The following is a 5,750-nucleotide window of genomic DNA, read 5'->3' on the forward strand; positions in this document are numbered from 1 at the left end:
CTGTTACTTTAATAATATATTGAAATATTTCATTATTTTTGCTAAAAAATGAAAATAACATAGGCCTTAATACAGGCCACAAATTAATATTTGATAAGAGTAAATTATTTTTTGTATAAATATTTTATAAAATAATAGTTAAGAAACATTTGCCACAGTCAGTACCACGGATGGGTGGCCACTTGAGAATACTGTGTGCGGTTGCATTTTTATTTAAAATATATGGTATAATAAATAAGTATATATTTAAATTGATTACTTCATTGAAAATTTTAATAATATACTTTAATATTAATGATATTTATGAAAAATATATATTTGTAAAAATTTTCATTTATTACTGGCAACAGCCATACCACGTTGAAAACACCGGTTCTCGTCCGATCACCGAAGTTAAGCAACATTGGGCACAGTCAGTACTTGGATGGGTGACCGCTTGGGAACACTGTGTGCGGTTGCCTTTTTATATTAAAAATATAAATTATTTTTCTTCTTTTCTTTTTTTTTACACACCATATATAAATATATGTTATTTAGAAATGTAAACCTTTTATATTATTCGTCAACAAATAAATATTATTTTTTGTATAAAATTTTATTGCATTTATAACTCATATCATGGTTACTTTAAAGCGAGAAGTTTTTTTAATATTTCAAATGAATATAAAATAATATAAATTTTATGAAATTTATTTATTTTTAGAAATAGCAATCGCTTATAAATTATAACAAAATTTTAATAATGTTTAATTTTATTTCAATAATTTATATATATATATATATATATATTTTTTAATAAAAATAATATACCTCTTATTAATAATATATGTTGGTCCTATATATAGGACCGAAAATATTTCTTATTTGTTTTTTTTTTTTTTAAATTGTCATTTAAAACGCTTATGCACGTTCTCCACGAATACGTCTTGCCAATTGTATATCCTTAGGCATAATTGTAACACGCTTTGCATGAATTGCGCATAAATTGGTATCTTCAAATAAACCTACTAAATAGGCTTCACTAGCTTCTTGTAATGCCATAACAGCTGAACTTTGGAAACGTAAATCGGTTTTAAAATCTTGTGCAATTTCACGTACTAAACGTTGGAATGGTAATTTACGAATTAACAATTCAGTACTTTTTTGATAACGACGAATTTCTCGTAAAGCTACTGTACCAGGACGATATCTGTGTGTTTTTTTACTCCACCAGTTGCTGGTGCACTTTTACGTGCAGCTTTCGTTGCTAATTGTTTTCTTGGTGCTTTACCACCAGTTGATTTACGTGCAGTTTGCTTGGTTCTAGCCATTTTCAAATAATAATGTTTTTACAAAAAAACACACAATTTTAAAAATTATATTCGACAATTTGATACTACAAAGTCAAATGTTTAAATGCGAAATAAATGTGTTGTATTTATATTTATATGAAATTTCAAAATTTTTGTTGTCATATCCTATTGGATAGCTATCAGAGTATGGACTAATCAAATTGTATAGGCGTGGCTTAAAAAATCTTTAATGCTTTATATAAAAAGGCACAATTGTACCGGCGCTCACATACATTACAATACTTGTGAGGTTAACACACGTGTTATCCGTTCGTTAAAATATTGTAAATAATTTTTTATTAAAATGACTGGCAGAGGAAAAGGTGGAAAGGGTCTTGGAAAAGGGGGTGCAAAACGTCATAGAAAAGTTTTGCGTGATAATATCCAAGGTATTACAAAACCTGCAATTCGTCGTTTAGCACGACGAGGTGGAGTAAAACGTATCTCTGGTTTAATTTATGAAGAAACACGTGGTGTACTTAAAGTATTCCTTGAAAATGTTATTCGGGATGCTGTTACATATACTGAACACGCAAAACGTAAAACAGTTACAGCTATGGATGTTGTATATGCATTAAAACGACAAGGTCGTACTTTGTATGGTTTTGGAGGTTAAGAAAATATAATAATTTACTTAAAATATTTAGTAAATTTATTAAAGAATATTTAATACATCCGATAAATTTAAACAGGCTTTCCTTTTTGGGAAGCCACTAATTTTATTTATATAAGAGTAAAATAAATTTGTTAATAAATATAACATATTATATAATTTGTTTACAACAAATTATTTTGTTTATAACATACATTACCAAATATTTTTATTTATTTTTTTTTTTTTTATTGTAATATATCTGCAATAATAAATTATAATTTGTATATTATCTATTTTATTTTACAATAACTTATTGAATTTTTGAAAAAATTTTATTATAAATTAATATACTATTATATTTTTTATATATACAAGTTAAGAGTAACAAGTATCGATAGGAGATTATCGAATTTATAACTAATAAAACATTTCGCCTTAATCAAAGAAAATAAAGATTTTGCTATACCATTTTTTATACTTTCAATAAATAATTTATTATTAAATTTTTTATTATTTCATTTATTTTTTAAAATTATTAAAAATATTTTTCTAATAATTATAAGCGTACATAAACAAGTAGTAAATGTAAAATGAAAATAATAAAGGTAATGTAATGCATTTGCATTACACTGATTTACGATATATATTCCGCGATATCCTTTATTATATTTAAAATTAATAATATTGATATACTAATAATAGATATATTCAAGCTATTAATATATAAAATTTTATATTAAATATGATATTAATAATTGTTTATTTTATTTTTTTGTATATATAAAAATAATTTACTCTTATTTAAAAAATTTGATGGCTCTCTTAAAAAGAGAGCCGTTTTTATATGTTGATGTATTTTTATGTTATCAATTAAATAATATTTTCGATTTATTTATTTTGAACTTGTATATTTTGTAACAGCTTTAGTACCTTCACTAACAGCGTGCTTTGCCAATTCACCAGGTAATAATAATCGAACTGCGGTTTGAATTTCCCGACTTGTGATTGTTGAACGTTTATTATAATGTGCTAAACGTGATGCTTCAGCAGCAATACGTTCAAAAATATCATTAACAAAACTGTTCATGATACTCATAGCTTTACTAGAGATACCAGTATCAGGATGCACTTGTTTTAATACTTTGTAAATGTAAATTGCATATGATTCCTTGCGCTTCCTCTTCTTTTTCTTATCACTCTTTGATATATTTTTTTGAGCTTTGCCAGCTTTTTTTGCTGCTTTTCCACTTGTTTTTTGGTGGCATTGTTACAAACAATTAATATACACAGATAGTTACAGAACACCAGTCAGTATATGTATGAGCGTGTCGTGTATACAACTAGCGTATTATATACGCGAAGATGGATATAACAATAAAAATGAATACTACTCTCTGATTGGCTAAAAAATAATACTATAAGGTGATTGGTTTATTTTTAAAGTTTTATATTTTATAAATATTATAAATTAAAATACCCAAATAACATTTTAAACATTTATGTTACAATCCCCGTAACGTACACATCTGTGTGATTATATTTACAAAAAAAAATATTAATTAAATAAATTTATTCGCTATGTCTGGACGAGGTAAAGGTGGTAAAGTAAAGGGAAAGGCAAAGTCAAGATCAAGCCGAGCAGGATTACAATTTCCTGTTGGAAGAATTCACAGATTATTACGAAAAGGAAATTATGCTGAACGAGTAGGTGCTGGTGCCCCAGTATATTTGGCTGCTGTTATGGAATATTTGGCTGCAGAAGTTCTCGAGTTAGCTGGTAATGCTGCCCGTGATAACAAAAAAAACACGTATCATTCCACGTCATTTACAATTGGCAATTCGTAATGATGAAGAATTAAATAAATTATTATCTGGTGTAACAATTGCTCAAGGTGGTGTATTACCAAACATTCAAGCAGTGTTATTACCAAAGAAACTGAAAAGAAAGCATAAATTAAAAACATTGCATTAATTTTTATAATAATAATACATCGATCATAGGCCTTTTAATAAAAGGCCACAAATTTATTTAAAATAAGAGTAAAAATTATTTTTATAAATAATATATTATAATATTTTTTTAAAGAATCAATTTAAATAATTATAAATTAATGATTCTTTTTTTTTTTTTCTTTTTTTATATGTTTATTATGGAAATAATTCATCATATTATGATGACATTTAGGTAACATATTATAAGAATATTCATAAAATATTATCAAAATAATATTGTATTATGATGATATTTAGACAAAATATTATAAGAATATACACAAAATATTATCAAAATAATATCATTAGATAACAAAACTGTTCATGATACTCATACCTTTACTAGAGATAAAAGTATCAGGATGCACTTGTATTAATACATATTATCACAACATCACAAAATATTTTTTAAAAGGAAAAATTTTTTTAAAATTATTATAAAATTTTGATTGAATTAAATTTCAATTTATTTTTTTAATAATTAAAGAAAAAAAAAAAACAAAGCATATAAACTTTCTATTGAAAATGTTATTTTAAACTAGATGGCCAAGTGAACTTCGTTACACAAACAATATATGACGTATTCGTTATTTAAATAATCAGTATCCTTTGATATTATATCAATACGTTACTCTCTTCTTTTGATACATATTAATAAAATTTCAATTTATAAGATTTTATGTCAATTATATAAATAATATTATAAATTTTCTAAATACATAAGTTAAGTAACAAAAATTTGAATAACAAGATAAATTTATATATTATGTTTTAATACTCGATACTATAATATATCGCATCCGTTACCAATTATTCGGTATCCTTTGATTTATACACAGAATGAACTAAAAATATATATCAAATTTATTTTATTTATTTATATATTTAATATTATTATTATTATTTTATATTACAAAGTTTCTTAACGAAGCTTACAATGATTTCTCATATCGTACTTAACAAAATTATTTAGATCATATAAAATTTAAATTGTTAAAAAATTTGTATATTTATTATTATTATTATTTATTTTTATTAAAATTACATAACATAAAATTAATAATATTTTAATAATTATATAAATTAATTCTTATTTAAAATAATCTTATATTAATCTCAACAAATACTCTAATAATATATTTTGTCATAAATTTTTTTATATTTAAAATAAATATTATAATATATAAATACTTATATCAGTATAAAATTTCTTTATATAATTATGAAAAAATTAATTTAATAGTTAATTATTGATATTAATGCATAAATAAAAGTATTTTCTAATGAAATATATTTTGTCAATGTTCGATTAACACATTTCATAATAATACGTTTTCATTATTGACAAAAAAAGTTTTTCTAAAAATGAAATCTTATACTATAATATATATATTTATATATTAAATTTTTTAATTATTTATATACTAATAATTTATAATAAATCGATATTAAATAAAAAATAAAAATATATACTTTTTAAGTTTACCTTAAAAATATTATTGTTTTGTATGATTGAAATAATTAATATTAAACTATGTTTATTAATAATTGTTAATAAAAAAATTAAATATATTTTAATTTATAAAATAAATATTATTATTAAATTTATAATTTATTATTTTATATATTATAGAAATTGAAAAATAAATCATGTTTACTACGACAGTAAATTAGAAATACTATTTAATTTTTATGTGTTTTCTACATGGTACTTTGACTTACATAGGGACTTATATTATTGTGAATAATGATATAATTGAAAACCTTTATTTTTTATTTGATAGAATTATTATATTTTATCATTTAAATATTTATAATAAATACATTATTTT

At 22.5% G+C, this 5,750-nt stretch overlaps 1 non-coding gene across 1 annotated transcript; it reads left to right on the forward strand.

The window, feature by feature from the left end:
- The first annotated feature begins 342 nt into the window (after positions 1–342).
- On the forward strand, positions 343–461 carry LOC123304269. The gene has a single exon (XR_006536303.1). It is a non-coding gene; the product is annotated as a 5S ribosomal RNA (ribosomal RNA).
- Positions 462–5,750: the final 5,289 nt, after the last annotated feature.

This window comes from Chrysoperla carnea, assembly GCF_905475395.1.
Source record: "Chrysoperla carnea chromosome X unlocalized genomic scaffold, inChrCarn1.1 SUPER_X_unloc_36, whole genome shotgun sequence".
Lineage (NCBI taxonomy): Eukaryota > Metazoa > Arthropoda > Insecta > Neuroptera > Chrysopidae > Chrysoperla > Chrysoperla carnea.